Genomic DNA, 21120 nt, shown 5'->3' on the forward strand with positions numbered 1-21120 from the left:
TTTCACCGCAACTCGAAGCACTGCATGCTAAACGGTCTGCATCTGCATTCTGTTCCCTCGGCAGCTGTATGAATTCAATCTTTGCAAAGTCCTTGGCTTTATGCAGAACGGCAGAACGATATGCCCCCATCGTGTCATCCTTGGTCGCGTACTCACCATTTACCTGCCGAACAATCAGCTGCGAGTCACTATACACTGTCAAACTTTTGATCTGTAGCTCTCTGGCCAACTTTAATCCATTTAGCAACGCCTCGTATTCCGCTTCATTATTGGTGGCTCGGAACTCAAGTCTGAGTGCTTGGCTCAAGGAGGTACCCTCTGGGGTTTGCAGTTTGATCCCAATCCCAGCCCCCATCTGGTTAGAGGAGCCATCCACAAAAAGTTTCCAAGAGCCGCATCTAAGGTCTTCTTCCGTATCTTCGGCGTCACATTCTAGTAGGAAATCGGCTACCGCTTGCCCCTTAACAGCTGTTCTCGGCTCATACGTTATGTCAAATGAACTCAACTCTATGGCCCACTTTGTCATTCTGCCCGAGAGCTCTGGCTTGTGCATAAGCGTTCTGATTGGGAAAGTTGTTAGAACAGCTATGGGGTGGGATTCGAAATAATGCCTCAACTTTCTTTTTGCATTTATAAGTGCAAGTACCACCCGTTCGGCCTTTGAGTATCTTTTTTCTGCCTCCGTCAGTGTTTTGCTTACATAAAATACCGGGTATTGCACCCCTTCCTTGCAACGATCAGAACGGCACTCGTCGCGACACCAGATACTCCAAGATATAGAAATAACTTTTCTTCCGGATCTGGGGCTGACAGGACTGGTGGATTCTGCATATATTCCTTCAAATGAGTCAATGCTTGTCGTTGCTCATCCCCCCAGACCTGCCTTCCATGGCTCCGAATCGTGTCAAAGAATGGTTTGCAGTGATCTGACAATTTTGAAATAAATCGACTTAATGCAGCTATTCGTCCTGTGAGGGCTTGCACCTCTCTGATCGTCTTTGGCTCGGCATTCTTAATCAAAGCCTCTGCTTGAGCGGGGCTAACTTCGATGCCTCTGCGGTTGACCACGTGTCCCAGAAACTGTCCGGAACTCACACCGAACGAGCACTTGGTTGGATTGAGCCTCATCCCATATCGCTTTAGTACATCAAATACATCTTGCAGATGCTTCAGATGATCATCCTTCTTCCTACTCTTTACCACCATATCATCAATATAGGCTTCCACAATCTTACCCATTTGATTCTTAAAAACTTTGCTAACAAGTCTTTGATAAGTTGCTCCCGCATTCTTTAGTCCGAAAGGCATAACTTTGTAGCAGTATGTTCCTCGCTCGGTGACAAAAGAAGTTTTTTCTTCATCTACGGGGTCCATAGGAATCTGATTATAACCTGAATAAGCGTCCAGAAAGGTTAAACGCTCATACCCAGTGGTGGCATCCACCATTTGATCAATCTTAGGCAACGGGAAGCTGTCCTTCGGACAGGCTTTGTTCAAATTGGTGAAATCAATGCATACTCGCCATTTCCCATTCTTCTTTTGCACAACAACGACGTTAGACAACCACTCAGGGTAGTGCACCTCTCTGATAAATCCCGCATCAAGCAGCCTATCGACTTCTTCCGCTATGATCTGATTACGTTCTGGAGCAAATCTTCGCTGCTTCTGTTTCACTGGTTTGAAATTGGGATTGACATTCAGGGAATGACAGGATACAGAGGGACTAATTCCAGGCATGTCTAGGTGACTCCATGCAAATACGTCGGCATTGTGGGACAAGAAATCCACTAGCTCTTGCTGCTCTTCTCTGGTCAGTCTTATACCTACTCTAGTAGTTCGTTCTGGCCTGGACTGATCGATCTGCACATCCAGAAGGGGCTCCTCGGTCAAGTCGACTGACTCCTCCACCCTATTCTGCTCGAGCGGAGGTTCCTGTAATTGCTATCTGGGGCTTGCCGAACGGACGGGCGCCTTTCCTTTCCCAGCATGCTTTAGTGTGACGGAATAACACTCTTTGGCTGCGACCTGATCCCCCCGAATGTCTATCACTTTATCTCCATCGGGTCCGAGGCACCTCATGACCTGATGCAGAGTTGAGGGTACACCTTGGACTCTGTGAATCCATCCTCTTCCCATCAGGAGATTATACGAGGGGTGAATTTCCACAACCACAAAAGTTTCCATAAGAGCTCGTTCTGCAGCTTGAACTTCCACTTCCACCATCCCGACGGGCTCCACCCTCTTCCCATCGAACCCTAACAAGGGATTTCCAGTGGGCTTGAGCCTCTCTGGTTTAATCTCGAGCCTGTCAAATGTGTCCCTCGGCATGACATTCGCACTGCTCCCAGGATCGATCAGAACTCTGCGCACCAAGCAATCTGCCACTGTCAAACTGACTACCAACGGGTCGTCATGAGGCAGTTGAACACGCTGCAGGTCTGTCCAGTCGAACTTTATCTGCGTCGACGGGCTCTGCTGGTGTAGAGTATTCACACTGCCGACCCTTTTCTTCATCTGCGCCTGCCGCAGGCGCACCCGGAGCAGCTCATCTGACTCTTCACTAGGCTCGGGTCGACCATGGATAGCATTGATTATACGAACTGGTTGTGAATTGTGGGAGCTTTGTTTATGACTCCTTTTTATTTGTTCCACCGGTCGATTCTGCTCCATCGCCGAACCTTGAACATAACTCGCGAACTCCCCTCTAGCTATCAACATCTCCACTTGCCTCCTCAGGTTCCTGCATTCGTTAGTCTGATGACCGAAATCAGAATGAAAAGCACAATGTTTAGTTTTATCCCTCTGTTCGAGGGGTTGCCTAATTGGCAGTGGTGGATGAAACTTATCTTTGTTCTCCTGATACAGCCTCGCCAGAGTGACCTTCAGCGGAGTAATCAGCTCTTCCTCCCTGGACCTTTTTTCTGCCTTCCAAGAGGTCTGACGTTGCGGCTGAGCCTGCTTCTGCCTGATCTTTGCCTTGGACTTTTCCTCGGTCGACACAAGCGACGTTGTCCGAGCATTAGCTGCCTCCTCTTCTTCTAGGCGCACAAAGCCATCGGCTCTTTCATTGAGTTCATCCATAGTAGTCGGCGTGTTCACTACCAGACTGGTGTGAAACGGAGTTCCGCGTGTCATGGCTAACTTGAAGGCTTGAACTGCCGTAGAAGGGTGGCATTCGATCACCATACTCTTAGTGAGATTAAACCTGGTAAGAAAGGCCTGGAGACGTTCATCCTTGTGCTGCCTCATCGTGAATAGGCTCGAGATGTCCTTCGGCGGGCGTTTGTTCCCATAGTACTGGCTTATGAACCGATCGCACAGGTTTCTGAAACTACCAATGGAGCTCCTAGGCAAGTTTTTGAACCAGCTGAGCGCCGGTCCGGCTAGGCTTGTAGGGAAACATTTGCACATTAAAGAGTCGTTTTCCGTATTCAGGGCCATTTTCAACTGGATATGATACACATGATCGATCGGATCGGTCGTTCCGTCGAACAGAATAAAGACTGGCATAGCAAACTTCCTTGGATGCGGGGCATTCAAGATCTCGTCAGTGAATGGTGAATCCACCGTCCGAGCTGCGGATCGGAGAGCTTCATTCTCTCTCTGGAGTCCAGCGGTAGCTCTGTGAGTTACGGTTCTGCCCTCCGAACCGTGATGAGTGATAGTAACCATGGAGGGCCGGTAAGACGGATCGAACGACCGTTCCTCTATGAACTCTCTTTGCCAAGGCGACGCTACTCGACGGCGATCAACCTCCATCACTTCCTCTCGGTCGAACCTTTCCCGCTGCGGATCAACGTGAGTCGATCCTTCGTGATCTTCAACTCGACGAACATTTGGCGGCAAATTGTCCATCATCCTTTCATCACGGTGGTGAGCTGACTGATTGTTCTCGTCCTGTTCGCCTTGATGCGCGATATTAGATTGAACACCTCCTTCTCCAACTGGAAGTGGATGCGAAACCGCAGGTATTTGCCGATGTTGCATTCCAGCTTTCAATTCTGCATTCTCTTTTTTGAGAGCTTCAATCAAGTTCATCAACTCCTCAAGCTTTGTTTGCTGGACAGCCTCCATCGGATTGGAGCTTTCACCTATCATTATTCCCGAACGGAGTAAAGGCATTAATCTCAAGTTCGCGAGTAGATCCGAGCTTCGTGAGTAGGAATTTTTAGATCTGGCTTCTAATTCTCCGAATTATGCTCACTGTTTACGAGATCTGAATTGTCTGAACTCTAAATCCGTCAGATCCTGCCACAATCGAACAACTCGTTGTTGCGTAGATCTGAAGTCACTCCTGCCAAAGCTTCAAGAATTGTAATTCCTCCAGAGTAGGTCACAATCGCTCAGATCTGGATCCAAATCCCAAAGATCGAGTCTCGATCAACCGAATTGGTTTGAATCCATTCGATATTCCTCATTGATCAACCAAACTTCCATGCGTTTCCCACAGACGGCGCCAATTGAAGATGCAAGAAATTCGTTCCCCTCTTTATCTCTCTAGAATTCTTACACCTCAACCCAAAAAGATCCCCTTCCTTTCCATTCCTTATCCTATTTATAGATATTTACAAGATATTTACAAGATATTTACAAGATATTTACTGATTGCTGGATCTGGGCCTATTCCTCCATAAGTCCTGGTCACCTTTGATGGGCTTACTCGCGTTCGGCCCATATGGCAGTGTCTTTATATGGGCCGAACCAGCTGTATGAACTGAATGTAGTGTTTGCGAGTCGGATCCGGCCCATGTCGTCCGGGGCCTCCTCAATAATGGACCGACTAAAAGAATACAAAGAACCCTAATACTTAGGCTCTAATTATCAGAATACACAACGCGGAAGTATAGTAATCACAGATCCCTAAGACACTCGAACCTGGAATACTCTGATACCAACTGTAACACCCCCACATTTTCCACGCATAAGTTGATCAGGCTTATACACGAAAAACGAGGGATATCAAAAACAATTGGCAATATACAAGCATGGAATACAAAATGATGATAATAAAAGAATTTAGACAGGAAAGGAACACTAAATAATACAACATCCATCCATCCTTTATTTAAATACAGTACTCCATTACAACTTGGAAATCCTATGTCAAGGATCCCTAAATATAAACCTGAGAGTTCAACGTCAAAAGTAAATAAAAACTGAAGCTGAAGTAATACGTAAAACTTCTACCCTGAACTGGATCGTAAGAGTAGATGAGTTCGGATGGTGGTCCCACACTGCTAACCTCAACCTTGGAACGGATACTGACCGTATCCTGAAATAACAACAATGGTGGGTCAACCCCACGAGCAAGTCCTCTCCACTATGACCCAAATCAGAGAATCAAATAAATTAATCATTATGAATCGGATGAGTACTATATCTGTATACATCCTACGGGAACTATCCGATGTATAACATGACCTCAACCAGAATAGACGGTGATCACTTAGACTCACACTAGGTGGTCAAGTGTCGCCTCTCCCTACCCGGGAAATCAGCTATTATACATGGTGCACGGTACTGGCAACACAGACTATAACGAACTACACAGTGATAACACCTCTCAAAGTACTGATGAATATACTGAGCATATCAATTAGGCAACACATGCCAACAATATTAATAAATATACCGAGTATGTCAATTAGGCAACACATGCCAATAATATTAAACCACATACCCCGACAGCCACACATCTGTCTATCGCAACGAATGCATAAGGTATAAATGAGTCTAAACTTATTAGCCAGCTCACATGGTTCTATATGGCAACTCATCCATATAATATAAATGTGACATAATTAAACAGTCCATTTATTTCCTGAAATGCACACAGCATAATAATCATGGTTTATATACAATTAACAGTATAAATATTCCATAATATATAATGGGTTATTTATATGAATAAAACCAAGTACTAATTAATTTAACATTAATGGTTATTACAGTTTAATAAAATAATACCATTAATAGTCGTTAAATTAATTACATATGTTTACTAGCGATTCGCACTTTAACTGATACAATTAATATTTAGAAATATTAATCGGACAATTATAATAGTTTACGAGAAATAAAATAATAAATAATAATATAATGTCCCGTTAATTCTAAAAATGCCAACCCGAGGCCCCAAAATGTATAGTGAATGTCCTGGTAATGACAAAACAGTCCCTAGGGGTATTCTGGACTTTTCCAGCAGCTGCAGAGGCCCTTCACGCGCCCCCACGCGCCTCTCAGAGCTCCCCACACGCGCCGCCAAGCTTTCGCACTCTCCCACGCGCCTCCACGCGCGTCTGGCATCAGCCACGCGCGCGCACGCGCTCCCACGCGCGTCTGGAGCGTTCCACGCGCGCGCACGCGCTGCCACGCGCGCACTAATGGTACCTTGCTGACGCAGCGGCTCCTGATTCGGTGGTTGCATGGACTTGTTGTGGGTGCGCTACACTGGATAATTCTATCTTAGTTCTTCTAATCCAAGGGTCCTGGTTCGCGCGTGCACCATCTTATGGTGTATTGGACTACACCGAATCAATCTGCTGATTAGTTACTCATCTAACGGCCGGATATCCATGCGCACAGTAACTATAGTGCGCCGTATCACACCGGATTACTCCGGTCATCTCCCCCACTGCCCACGACCGGAAAACTCGCCGGAAGGTCGCCGGAAATTGCAGAAAAGCCCCGGAAAAATCTAGAAAATTCTAGAAAAATCCCTAACGCCTTATTTAATTATTTTCGGCCATTATTAATTTCATAGGATATTAAATAAATATATACCATCCTATATAATTAAAATTTCATTAATTTAATAAAATAACATTAATAATTTATTAACCTCCTAACGTTGGCTCTATGCATAAAAATAAACTAAACAATTAATTTATTAATTCAAAGGGGAAAAGTAGATAATAACTTGCCTTTTTGGATTTAAAATAAATCCGCCGGTTGCGCGTAGTCGGGTAAATTCCCTACACCGGTCCAAGTTCCTTTCTTTCTCTCTCTTCCTTTCCACACTTTTACAATGGCTCACTAGAATTTATAATTTGTGTTTAACTCCCTTTCTTTCCTTCTAAGGTAGGCTAGCTAATTTATATACAAATTATATAATATAAATATTACAAATATCTATTTTTGTATTTAATTAACCACATTCCCAACCATATGGCTTTAAGTCTACCCATACACATTAATGAAATTCTATCCTAATCTCTAATTTCATCATGACATTGATTTTAATACTATTATTATTATTATAACTATTATTATTATTATTACTAATATTATTATTAATAAACTTTTATAATTATTATTATTATATTATAATTATTATTATTATTAAACTAATATAATTATTATTATTATTATTACAAAATAATACATTATATCATCATAATACTTTATAACACAAATATAATACTTTTAATTAACTAATAATGATTAATATAAGCATAACCAACAAATAAAATTATTAATAATAATACATGCATAATTAAATGAATAAATTTACTATTTTAACATACACAATTAATTTACATGCACATTTAAATGAACTTAATATAATAATGTAGCATGCACAATAATAAGTAAAGAAATCCTCACATAATTGAATTTTTTTAAATAAACTAAACTCTTTAATAAAATACGGGGTATTACAGATTACATCTCTCTCAATCTCATAAGTCTCAACCTAAAACATATGTACTTATTTATAGAGTTGCAAACATAATTCCTTGTTGGACAATGATTACAATTCCTTAGAGGCAAAGACTTGTCAAATAAGAAATTACCTAATAGAATACAACTCTAAAATAGAATCCTAATTAGAATAGGAATTTGAGACACAATTTCTAACAGTAAGTACATATAAATTATAGGGTAAAGTACATTAACACCCCTTGAGGTTTGCTAAAAGGACAGACAAATGAAACTTATCCTATTTTGGGACAAAGATACCCCCTCAAGTTTGATACACTTACCAAAGACACCCCCAATGGTAATGAATTGACATTTTTGCCCTTTAACTTTTAAATTGACTAATTTAAATGTTAAAATGACCTTTCTAACTTTACTAATCTATTTCTTTCCTTTTCTCTTCTCTCTCGGTTCTCTCCTCCTGCAACACCAACACACATATAGACACACACACACATATATATACACACATATAGACACACACACACATATATATAGACACACATATAGACACATACACACATATATATATCCACACATATACACATATATATCCACACACATATATGTGTGCGTGTGTATACAGATACAAACATATATATATCCACACATACAAGGCGGCGACGGGCGGCGACGAGTTGTCGTCAAGGAGAATAACACTGGTGAATTAGATGATGATGATGTCGTCGGTGGCAGAGGTGTCGACGGTGGTTGTAACAGAGGCGGCGACGGTGGTTGCAACAAAGGCGCTGACGGTGGTTTTCAGATCTGCAAATCGCGTGGACTTCACGCGCTTACAATCCTCTTCTTCCTTCAATACCCACTGCAGCCGCCGCCGCCACAACACCCACCACCACCACTACCGCCACACAATTGGCTTCGCTCCCACACCCCTATATACCAGCATCATCACCGGACCACCACCACCGACCACCACTCATTTCAACACCATCCCACCTGAAAATTAACACCCAAAAGCCATACCCAATTTTCTTTTTCTGTGTTTATATATATATATACCACTCGTTTCATATATATACACTGAAGAAATTTGTTGTGTTGTTCTTTCTTGGTCTATTTTTTTCTTTGCGGCTGTGTATAGAGAGAGAGTGTGCCTATTCTTTGTGGCTGTGTATAGAGAGAGAAAGACAATGTATGTTAGAGAGAGAGAGAGAAACGCTGTATTTTAGAGAGAGGGGGCAAGGGTAATTTAGTCATTTAATTATTTTGATATTTTATAATTATAATTAATTAAATAGTGAAGGGTAAAATTGACTTTTCACCGAATTTTAAGCTCTGTTTGGATTGTAAATTTGATAAGGGGGTGTCTTTGTCCCAAAATAGCCTAATTTTCATCTGAGTGTCCTTTTATCAAACCTCAGGGGGTGTTAGTATACTTTACCCTAAATTATAATTCATTTTATAAGTATGTTTACACACTATTAATAATTATATATACACACTATTAATATTCATTAAACCATAACTATAAGTAGCAAGAGTTGGTCTAAAGCGCCTCCCTTAGTCACTCTTTCTGTCTTTCATGTAAAATTATTAATTATTTCATTTTATAAATAATTAATAATTTTCTTTATTAATTAATAATTTTCTTTATTAATTAATAATTTTCTTGATTAAATATTTATTAGTATTTCTTTAATAAATAATTTATTTCACATGTTAAACATATTAAACCCTTACTAGAAGTACCAAAAGTTGGTCCAAAGCGCCGTCCTCTTTCAATCTTTAATTTCCAAACCCTTCCTCTCTTTCAAATCGTCGATACACACCAACGCCTCTAAATCCTTCCTCTGTAGTCAACGTCATGCCACCGTCCTCCATCATCAACATCGGTCTGCAGTTGACATGAGTACGGTACTACAGATTTTTTATTTGTTTTTGGTTGTTTAGAAAAACGTTAAATGAGCTTGCAAAGGAAAAAAAAAAAAAAAAAAACCATTTTGCTGAGATTTTTTATTTGTTTTTGGTTATTTATTCAATGTAAGCAAAGAAAAAAAAAAAAAAAAAACCAATATTTACACACTAAAATAAGCTCAGCACAGTTATACAATTTGGAGAAGGATTCATGTGAATTCTACGTTGTCCTTATATCAAATTCAAGAAAACATGTAACATGAGATTCAAAATTCCATTTTGCCTTCCTCAGCTTTCTCATTTCTTTTTTCGCGTTCGTAGCTAAAGTTCTGATCTTTCTTCACTTTTTGCAATTGTTGGACATGTTCATTATCTTCAATTTTTTTATTTGTTCTTTGACTGAGCATATTTTTCATTTTCTTCACACATACTTCTTAGACAGTATTGGAAATTTGGGAGGGTGAAAAAGAGAAAATCAAAGACATCAAATGAAGCCACAATCAAAACCACGCCAGCTTGTTATTTTGGTCAACTTTGGACTTATTTATTATTAATGTTAAACTTCTATTTTTGTAATGTATTGAAAGTTTGAAACTCATACAGCAAAGCAGGATCAAAATAAGCCCCCTTCAGCCTTACTTCTAGAAAACAAATCCCAGCTGAGAAGGTGCATTTTCTTGGAATTTTTCATACCACCCCTCATAAAATTCCTACAGAGCTTCTGCAACTGATTAATGACAGCCATAGGAACATTTAGGGATGGCAATTTGACCTGCCCCCGCGGTTACCCGCCTCACTCGGTCCTGTTTTTGGCGGTTCTGGGGGACCGTTTTGCTTATTTGGGTGGGGATGGTTTGATGCAATAAAAACCTGCGCGGGTTTGGTGCGGGGGCAAGGGTAGGTTGCCCTGCACCGCCCCGTTTACATAGGCAAATTACTTAAGTACCCTTATTTTATCAATATATATATTTACCACTATATATTAATTAAATTATGGTCTTAAACGGGGCGGGGCAAGGCGGGTACTCACGGGGTAAAAATGTTACGGTTACGGGGATGGGGTGGAAAGTTCCCCTGTTTTTGCGGTTTTGGGTGGGGACGGGGGCGGGGTTTTTAAATGGTTGCGGGGGCAGGGGAGGGTACATCCGCCCAAACCCGCCCCCGTTGCCATCCCTAGGAACATTCAATAAACTGTAATTATTATTGTAAGCTTATGCACATGAATTTCTTGCCCTATCAATTGTAGATACTGCATTCTGAAGTTTTATGTTGTATATTTGTTACTTCCCTTTTTCAAGCTTTCCTTTCATCATTCTGCTAGAAGGATCCTTACACGGATCACAACTTCGGCATGTTGTATGATTTCTCTAACACTCTGTATTCAATGATTTTGGATTTGTATTTGAATAACATTATGCTGAATGTTTGAATAGTAAGCTTAATACAATGCTTTATAAAAAACTAACATTTCAGGCTTCTCTTCCCCATCCTCTCTTCTTCATGTCCGGCTAGCCAAATTATAATCTGGAAAATGGTATTAAATGTGTAGTTTTATCTTCTTCTTCCTCTTCTTCTCTTTTTATTTTTTATTTTTTATTTTTTATTTTTTAATTTCTTGTATGTCACAACAAATTTTCCCAGGGTAAGGACAGGGAAAGTTTATTGGACAGAAACTAAAAGGTCATCATACTATAGGGATGCCACAAATGAAACTGCAAACTTACAGAATTCATAACAACACCTTGTCGATATCTCAGTTATTCATAGCATGATTATTCCTAGGGAAGACGTATTGCAAACAAAGTTAAGGAAGTATGCAAATAAATTCATTTCCAAGGTATATTATAGTCACGAGGAGACAAGTCTGGAAATTGAGACGCTGAATTCTGAATCAAAATCAAACAGAAAGGTGTTGCGTAGTCTTTTAATTGAGAAACTTGGCCGACCATTTTCTACCTGGCTTTGTAATGGTCCCCCAGATCTCTTCCTTGAAGACCCCACGACAGGGTTATACATTGGGCCCGGAGATCGTTTTTACAAAGCTTTCAAGTATAGTGTTTATTTTATCTCTCTTCAAGGTCTTAGTAGTGAAAGCATTCAAGTAATTAAACCGTTTCTTTATTCATTTTTTGTCCATGTGACTCACCAGTTTAGTTACAGAAGTGTCCATCCATAATCTAATTTTCTTTGACTTGCAGAGGGATAATAAATGGCTTGGATAATTTTATAGAGGTAGATGGTTATTACGGTAATCTCTTGGACGGGGTTACCGTCCTAGATTCTTGAGATATCAAACTGTTTATACCAGTCTACAAAGCAGATCCTTTGGATGCTTTGCGGGGTGACATCACTGATTTGTTGAAGTTGGTCCAAAATGCCGCTGATGCAATGAGCCAAATGGAAGAGATTGAGAAAAATACTTGTGAGTTGAATGGCAATTGTATTATACTGTTCGAGAAAATGATTTTGAAGATACTGCCCTCATGCAACACAGTTGTCGAGCTTAAAGAACTATGGTTTTTTGTTAAAAACTGTCCTATTTTTCATAATAGTGAAGATCAATACAATATGGTTAGTAAGTTTAATGACTTTCCAGACCTGGAGTATTATCTATGCGACATGGAAAGGGATTTGGAGAATTCTCCCACTGATATGAGTGGTTGGCATAATGACATTCTTCAAAGTTAAAGCCTTTCCCAAATGAATCTCACCAACAGCGTAAACAATATAATTAGATAAGGATGTTCTTGACAGAAAAGGAATATTAGAAGCCCTTTTAAGATGCAAAAGTTACTTCTCATCTCTCACCCACCTACCTAATCTGTCCGCTGCTTCTAAAAAATGTCTTTCCCACAAGCAAAAGTTTCTCTCCAACAGCCAGCCAATCATCTCTATGCATGTAATGTATAAGTTGGTTTTATTTTTTATTTTTTGTTACAAATCTATGAATCTTGTATTATCTGCATCTTTGAAATTAAATTTCTGGCGTAAATCTTGGTACAAAAGTTCTGTGTGTATCTTGCATCTTGTCTATGTAGTTGTATATTACTGTTCTTATTTTAGTCTAGCATAAATTATGAAATAAAATATTCACATTTCAACGTCAAGTTTCTAATATGTTAATGTGCCTCAATTTTAATGATGCAGGTTTAAATTTTGGAAAAGAAACTAAAGACCACTTGAAATGAGTGGAATCGGGAAAAAAAAAAAAAAAAAAAAAGTGAATTCTTTCAACTTATTTTACTTGTTCTAGTAGTGCTATCTTGTTTATCAATTGATTTTTTCATCTATTAAAAAAAAATATCTCATTTATTAGTATATAGCTTTATTTTTACTTTAAATTTGAGTAGATAATCACAACGTTTGTCACTTTATCAATTGATTTGTTCTTTTTCTTACACCAGTGCATTAAAATTTTTAGTTTGGGCACCTCATATTGCTTGTCCTGGGTACCAACTTGATCTTCTTTTTGTGTAGTTTGTTTCAATTCTTTCACATGGTCAATTTGATCCATTTCAATCAGATTTCACAAGGGTGTGAGAGCTTGTGAACAAAATTTGACAGCCCAAAGGTCTCCATTGAATGTGAAAAATAAAAATAAAATAAATAAATATCCCTCTTGAACTTTGTTTTGTTCCCTCCCAAAAAAAAAAAAAAAACTTTTTCTTATTTTGGGTTCGATTTGTCTGATGTTAAATGAAACTAAATGTTGAAATTACATCTTGTCTTTTAAAAGTTTAGAATCAAAATTTGGAAGAGGATTTGAAGTTATTGTTACATGTCTTTTAGACTAATCTGGAATCACAATCCAAAACTTTTTCAATAAGCATTCTTGGGGCATTACCCTTTTAAAAGCAAAGATTTTCAACTAATTTTTGTTTCATTCTATGAAGCATTTAAGCATATAGCATATTCACATCATAAATAAAGCAAGTTCCTGTCAAACTTGCAAAAAGGAAACCATAAATAGAGAAATTTTCTTACAGTGTCCCCCAAATCACATTCTTTGTAATATTCGTCAAAATTTCGTAATACGTGAAATGATTTCTTGACGTTTTTTTGGTTCTTCTGCTTCTCCTTTTTTTTCTAATTTTTTTTTAATATATCCGCTTTCTTTAAACTTGCTCTGTTTCTTTCTCTTCTTATTTTAGCATGTGTTTTTAGTGATTTGGTGTGAGCTTTTATTTTCTTCAAAATTAAAATTTTAATCTGCACTTTGCTAAGCAAAAACCGAAGTGGAATAAAAAGAATTATTTTACTTGTAACACTAGTGCTATATTGTTTATCATTTGAATTTTTCTTCTATTAAAAAGAATTATCTCATTTTGTTGGTATATTGCTTATTTTTACTTTAAGGTTTGTTAGTTTATTTTGGCACCAAAACTTGGTAGCCACTTTAGTGGTGACATGGACCAATGAGGAGCCGACAAGTGTTTATTATGTTTTAAAAGGAAATCGGCCAACAAAGAAACATTAAGAAAAAATTTAGGGAGTTATATTCAGCCACCTTATCAATAAGGATGTTGCTAGAATATAACAATCGAGATTTTAAGTTAAATTCAAATGGGTAGTTCATTTTAAAGGAATTACTGTGAGGGTGAAATAATTAAATCCCTATGAAATATGGATTTAGTTAAGAGAAAGGAAATTAAATCCCTATGAAATAGGAGGGCAGCCGTGTGAATATATGGGTAAAAACTACAAATGGCTATTGGGCCTTTTAAGGAAACTACGGGTGCAAAGTTTAAGGACGGAAGTTGCTAGGTATTGGCAACTTTTCAGCAGCATTCTAGCAACTTACATTTGACTAGATCAAAGAGAGTTTGCAACTAGGGTTTTTTCTACTGAAGCAAGAAGCAAGACAAGATAAGAAACAAAAGATTACTGGGTTGTTGACCTAGTTTGAATCACAGAATAAAGAAAATCAAGGAAAGGAGGATTTTCAGAGCAATTAATTAGGAAATAAGTTGATTTAAAACTTCTATAAAAAGATGTATTGTAATTCTATTTCAATTGGTCCAGCACCATCCACAAAACATGCATTTCTTATTCAATTGACTCTACGTCATTTTCTATCAATTTCTTTACGGCAATTTTCATTCAAAGAATTTAAGTTCAAGTAGTTTACTCTTCTTTTGCAATGCTTTAATTATGCTATTTACATTATCAGTCATTTTCTTTCAAGCAAACGGATTCAATGGCCAATCTTTGATAAGATTCGCGTCATGTTAATTCAACCAGTTTATTTCATTCCTTTACTTTCCATGCAATTTCCATTTTACCTGTTTTAATTATGCACCTTTCAATTAAAAATGTCATTCAATTCAATGGCAATTGATTAAATTCTTGTCATTGCATTTAGTTGGCAATTGATTAAATTCTTGCTGCGACATTTTGTTTTATTGCATTTCTTTCAGTCAATTTCCATTCTGCCAGTTTTAATTATGCTATTTTAATTCAAAATGTTTTCAATCCAATGACAATTGATTAAATTCTTGTCATTTCCTTTACTGGTAATTGATTAAATTCTTGCCACTGCATTTTGCTTTACTTCATTTTAATTATACACATTTCAATTCAAATTGTTTTCAATTCAATAGCAATCGATTGAATTCTTGCCATCTATTTTCATTCAGCCCTTTTCATTTAAAGTCAATTTCCATTCAGCATGTTCATTCCAATTTCTTCAATCATTGTATTTTTATTTCTTTTAACACTTGATAAAAAGTCCTTGCATCAAGGCATAAAAGAATCTTGTTGGGAGTTCTTACTAGTCTCTCTCCCACACAATCGCCTGAGAGTCAGTCATCGAAAAAAGGAATAGGCTAGTGTTTGAATCAACATTTTGAGTGTTTTGTACAAATACTCTGGCACACCCGCAAGAGTCTATCGAATGGCGTAAGACCAAAAACCGCGCGAACGGTTTATCAATTGATTTCTTTTTTTCTTTTTCTTTTTCTTTTTTTTTTTTTTTCTTTTTTTGCATGGTGCAATATGAAGTCATTTTATTTTATTTTTATTTTTTGAAATCATAAATAGGGATCGAACTACTTAATACTCCATAAAAGATTTGGAGTAACCATCGGACCCCCTAAGAAAAAGAAAAAAAAATTAGACACGTTGTTTTAAATTAATATATACTGAATTTTTATTTTTGCATTCAGCACTATTGTCTCTGGAAGTTACAACCATCTCTGTAACTTTTATATTCAAATTCTTCTACAGATTCCTTTCCCATATGCTTGTAATTGAGCATCAGTATACATCAATCGATCGTGGACACTTCAATGTGCCCTATACTGAAGTTTTCAAAAAACTTATTTATTTATTTTTTGCAGCCCCCAAGATCAGTTCAATTTTTGGGAAACCCATCTCTAGAATGATTGCTCCATATATTCCTGATCTTTCACATTTAGAGGTAAACAATTTTTTTCTCTTTTTTTATTTATTATTTTATAAGTTATAGTTTTTCATTATTTGTTAGCCTTCTAAACAACAACAACAATATTTTGTTTCCGAATGATCAACATAGACAAAATGTGTTTCCTCTTCCAAAAGGACCAAAACAGAAATGCAGTAAGTGGCTTGTTAATCTCAGATATGATTGCTTTTCCACAACAGCATTATTAAGTTCTCTTTCTGAGTTACTAAGGAAATACTTTTGTTTTGGTTTTTGTTTTTGCTGAAGACGCCTTATCTTCGGTTCGTAGTAGAACAGTTTCTCGGCTTAACTCCTTTAATTCAATATGGGGCAGCCTACAGAAACAAGTTTTTATGTCTCTTAATTATTTTTTAATTTACAGTTTTGTCTTTATTTAAATATTATTTTGCTACAGAATTTCTATAAATGTCTTGAGATAGATTGGGTACAAAAGGGATCAATAACCCCTGTTCAGTACCAAGGAGATAATTGCAGTAAATTGCTTCTTATTATGTTTCTATTGAAATTTTCCTTTGGCTTTAATCTTGTTTATTTTTGGTTAACTGATTAGTTTATTGTATTTTTATGCTTATTTTTTTGAATTCAGATTCATGTTGGGCCTTTGTTGCCAACATAGCTTGCTACATCACATTGCATTGATAAGTACAGGAGTTACTTGATGACATCAATTGGGATACACGGTATGGAGGATGGCCTAAAACTGCATTGGATTATATCCATAAAAATGGAGTGGAGTAGCTTTAGATAGCTACTACCCATTTTTTTTTTTTTTTTTTTTTATAAGTAAAATGTATTAAAAGGCGGTCAAAAGAGGAACGCGTCTCAAGCTATACAAAAAACTGAAACTATGATCTCAAGGAGCCCAAAAAGTCCACAATATCCTCAATGGAGGAAAAATCTCTCCCCCAACCCTGACAAAGAGTACAAATAATAGAAAATTTCAACACTCCAATGGAAGACTCCTTCCCATCAAGAGATCTTCTATTCCGCTCTTTCCAAATGTTCCGTCAAACACAAAAGGGGGTTACCCTTCAGAAGACTCTCGCCTGAGTCCCCACTCATTGGCCCCTCCAAATATCCAGCAATTCCCGAGATGTCCGAGGCATAACCTAATGAATACCAAACAAATCAAAAATGAGCTCCAACAAACATGAGCCACAGGACAATGCAAATTGGCAATCATGAGCTACTACCCATATGAAACGAAGATTGGCAATAATCTCAGGTATTGAGCTTCCTCTCCCATCATTAACCCCACCATTCTATTAGAAACCATACTCCAAAAGATTAGAAACCATACTCCAAAAGATTAAGCTACTATAATGGGTGTAACTTTTATATTTAAATTCTTTAACAGATCCCTTTCCCATATGCTTAGAATTGAGCATAAGTATATCTAGATCGATCCCCATGTGCCTCAATCGATTGTGGACACTTCAATGTGCCATATACGGAAGTTTTCAAAAAACTTATTTATTTATTTATTTTTAGGTCTGATTAATATATATATATATATATATATATATATATATATATATATATATTTTCTAAATAAGATTATAAAAACTTTGAAATTAAGAACCATAAATGTGAATGCAGAGCCTAATTGATGAGAGTGCATTATAGATTGAATTTACCTTTTTACCCTTTGTTGACGAAATTGACAGATTAAACTTTTGTTGAAGCTCATTTTATCATGGAGGAAATTCTCACTTAGCTCACGACTAGGAAAAACTGCACAAGGCATATTGAGAAGAACTTCCATTTTGTACATGATAAAGTTGCTTAGAAAAATCTTGTTCAATAATCTCCTGCCAATCAGTTGGCTAATTTATTTACAAAGAGTATTTCTTGTCAAATATTTGATCTACTCTTTTACCAGGCAAGCAATAAAAGTCAAAACGAGGACAATTTTCATTGATGGGTATGAGGAAATACTCCTGGTAACGAGGAAGAAATTCAAAGGGACCACTTGTTGCATGGATTATCTATGATATATCACTTGACTATTGTAAAGGGGTAAACAATGTTTTTCTTTAAACTATTAATTTGATATGTGAATAATTTATTTATTTATTTTTATTTATAGGGCATTTATAAAGGCCCCAAAACTAAGGGAAGGTGGGCCAAGTTTCTTATCATGTTGTAGTGATAGTTGGGTGTACAGAAATTGAATGCGAAGATGTCTGGATCATCCAAAACTCTTGGGGCATAGGATGCGGCATAAACAAATCAGCTGTGTAAAATATGTAATGTGTTCAAAATTAAATAAAATATTCAAAACTGCTAACATCAAGTATGGTAAAAAAGAAGCAAAATCACAAACTGAAACGAGTAGAATCGGAAATACATTGAAAGGTAAATTCTTTCAACTTATTCTTATTTTACTTGGAACACTAGTTCTATATTGTTTATCAATTGAATTTTTCCTCTATTAAAAAGAATTCTCATTTTGTTGGTATATCGCTTATTTTTACTTTAAATTTGAATAGCTAAGAAGCTCGTTTGTTAGCTTATTAATTGATTGATTTATTTATTATTATTATTATTTATTTATTTTTTTTTTTTGCATGGGTGCAATATGAAGTTATTTTATTTTATTTTATTTTTTTGAAATCATAAATAGTGATCGAACTACTTAATACTCCATAAAAGATTTGGAGTAACCATCGGACCCTAAGAAAAAAAAACTTTTAGACACATTGTTTTAAATTAATATTTAGTGATTTTTTATTTTTGCATTCAGCACTATTGTTGTTTCATTTTGTTGGAGAACCATCTTTAGAAGGACGGTTCAACTTCATTCTTATCATTAACATGCTGGTCCTTTGAGGTAAACAAAATTTTTTCACTTTTTTTATCTATTAATTTATAGTTTTTGTCTTTATTTATTAGACTCCTGAACGACAACAATAATATTTTGTTACAGCATCATCACCTTGGAATAAATTTGTATGTGATACAAAAGGGACCAGTGCTCCCTGTTTTTTCACCAACAGAAAAGCAGTAAGCTGTTTGTTAACCTCATATACAATATAATTGCTTGCATATTTACATATCTTTTGCTACATATGTTTAGGCTTTAATTATATACTTAGCATAAAATTAACCTTAGAGACTTGCCTTTTATGTAACGCATATATATATATATATATATATATATATATATATATATATATATATATTTGTCATTATGTAACACATATATACACCAATTGAGATGAATATAATAGTAGTTTAAACACCCAATCTCTCTTCTGAATGTGGGAATGTTTATACCATCTAAGTAATTGACTAGTATTAATCTTTTCTTTTATATATTTGAACCATTTGATTATATTTTTTGTGCATTGATGAATTTGTTCACATGTTTCTAATTTTATTATTGCATACTGGTTTAACAGTGAAATCTCAATTCAGTGTGCTACATTTTTAATATTTTCATATGAGACTATAACATGGTTCTAATCTTTCTCATGAATTAGAAAGCAATTTAATGGCGAATCTCATTTATTGTGCTGCCTTTTATTATTTTCATAAGATCATGAGACTAACATAATTCTAACCTTTCTCATGTACCGGAAAGATTCACTATTTTTGTACATGTTAACACATCGATCGAACAATTAATTGGCCCTGACTACCTATCTTGTCAACTAGATAGATCGAACAATTAATTGGCCCTGACTACCTATTTTGTCAATAACTCATTCAATATTTTTTGGCAGATGGAGGAAATGTCTCGGTATTCCTCTGCTTTGTAGTGTTGGCATAAAGTAGATTTTTGACATGAACTTCTCTACAAAAATTGATATGAACAATTTCAACATGAACTTCGCTGTATTGGTGCAAAAATTAATATGAACAATTTGAATATGAACTTCTCTTTATTGGTGCAAAAATTAATATTGTCTAAAGCTGTCATGTATAATTTCTTAATATTTTTATTTTTGTGAAGTTTTTAATTTTTGTATACTATGCTCTCAGGCAAAGAAAAAAAAAAATTACAATTTATGAACCGTTGTCCTTTAGTAGCCAACTCGTACCTAAGGTATTTTTTTATAATAAAAAAAATGAAAAAGAAATAATTATTCTCTTCGCAGTTTGATCTAATTATTTTATGGTGAGCAAATATAAAATAACTAGAACAATATAACCTCCTCCTGCCTCGTGCTATTGGCAACCCATCCATGACCCATATAAAAAGAAAATGAAAAGAGAAAAAATTATTCTCTTTGCAATTTGATCAAAGTATTTTATGGTGAGAAAATATAAATGCATTTTTTTTTTTTATAGAAATGGTCACGTTTAATTAAAAAAATTGAATTAAAGTTTTCTCAAATTTCAGGAATTTAAATTTTGAAATTTCAATTCTACATAGCCGAACACATTTTTGATTATAATTCCAACAAATTGGAGTTTCAAATTGTCCCAACTTGTACAAACACAGCTAAGAGTGTGTTCAATGGCATGAAATTTTAATTATATTGAGAGTGTGTTTGATTGCATGGAAATAAAGTTTTCTAATTTGATTTTTAAATTTAAGGAAAACAATTAAAAAAATTGAATTAATTTTTTTTAAAATTCTTAAAATTTCAATTCTAAGGTTCTAATTCCAACAAAAATTTTAATTCCAATAAATTTGGAATTTTAAATTATTCCAACTTGTACAAGTAAGCAAGCCTAAGTTTGCATGCAATGGTATGAAATTAGAATTGAATTGATAGACAAAATTGGAATTCATATAATTCAATCCCATTGGACCGGCTTTCGAATTCATCATATGAAAGCAAATTGTGATTCAAATTCTTTTGTTTGAAATTTAAAAAACAATTAAATTTTTACTTAAATAAACAATATACAAGTATGTTTACAAAAATATACAAGTATTCACATACAAACAGCCACACATGAATAGAGAGAGATTTAAAAATGCACATGCGCGCGCACACAATCACACACACACACATATATATATTGTGTTCAATATTTGAAATTTTGATCAGTTTGGTATTCAATTCCAAACAAGAGGTGCAATAGGAAGAAGCGAAACCAAAGTGAAAATTAAATAAATAAGTATGCAAAGTCATAAATCGATATTTTAA

General features: G+C 36.0%; 1 long non-coding RNA gene across 4 annotated transcripts in view; it reads left to right on the top strand.

The window, feature by feature from the left end:
* LOC132306113 (uncharacterized) overlaps positions 1–13855 on the top strand; it is a 28123-nt gene extending 14268 nt beyond the window's left edge. Inside the window, exons 4-5 of one of the 4 annotated variants that reach the window (XR_009481821.1) lie at positions 11215–11622; positions 11772–13855. This is a non-coding gene — a long non-coding RNA (uncharacterized LOC132306113). Of the gene's footprint in view, positions 1–11214; positions 11736–11771 lie in introns of those variants that run through there. The other 3 variants (XR_009481823.1, XR_009481824.1, XR_009481820.1) reach the window with 3 other exon arrangements.
* The last annotated feature ends 7265 nt before the right edge of the window (positions 13856–21120 follow it).

Source organism: Cornus florida, unplaced genomic scaffold (genome assembly GCF_030987335.1).
Source record: "Cornus florida cultivar Cherokee Brave unplaced genomic scaffold, ASM3098733v1 CherokeeBrave_3.0.0_Hap2_Chr05, whole genome shotgun sequence".
Taxonomy (NCBI): Eukaryota; Viridiplantae; Streptophyta; class Magnoliopsida; order Cornales; family Cornaceae; genus Cornus; species Cornus florida.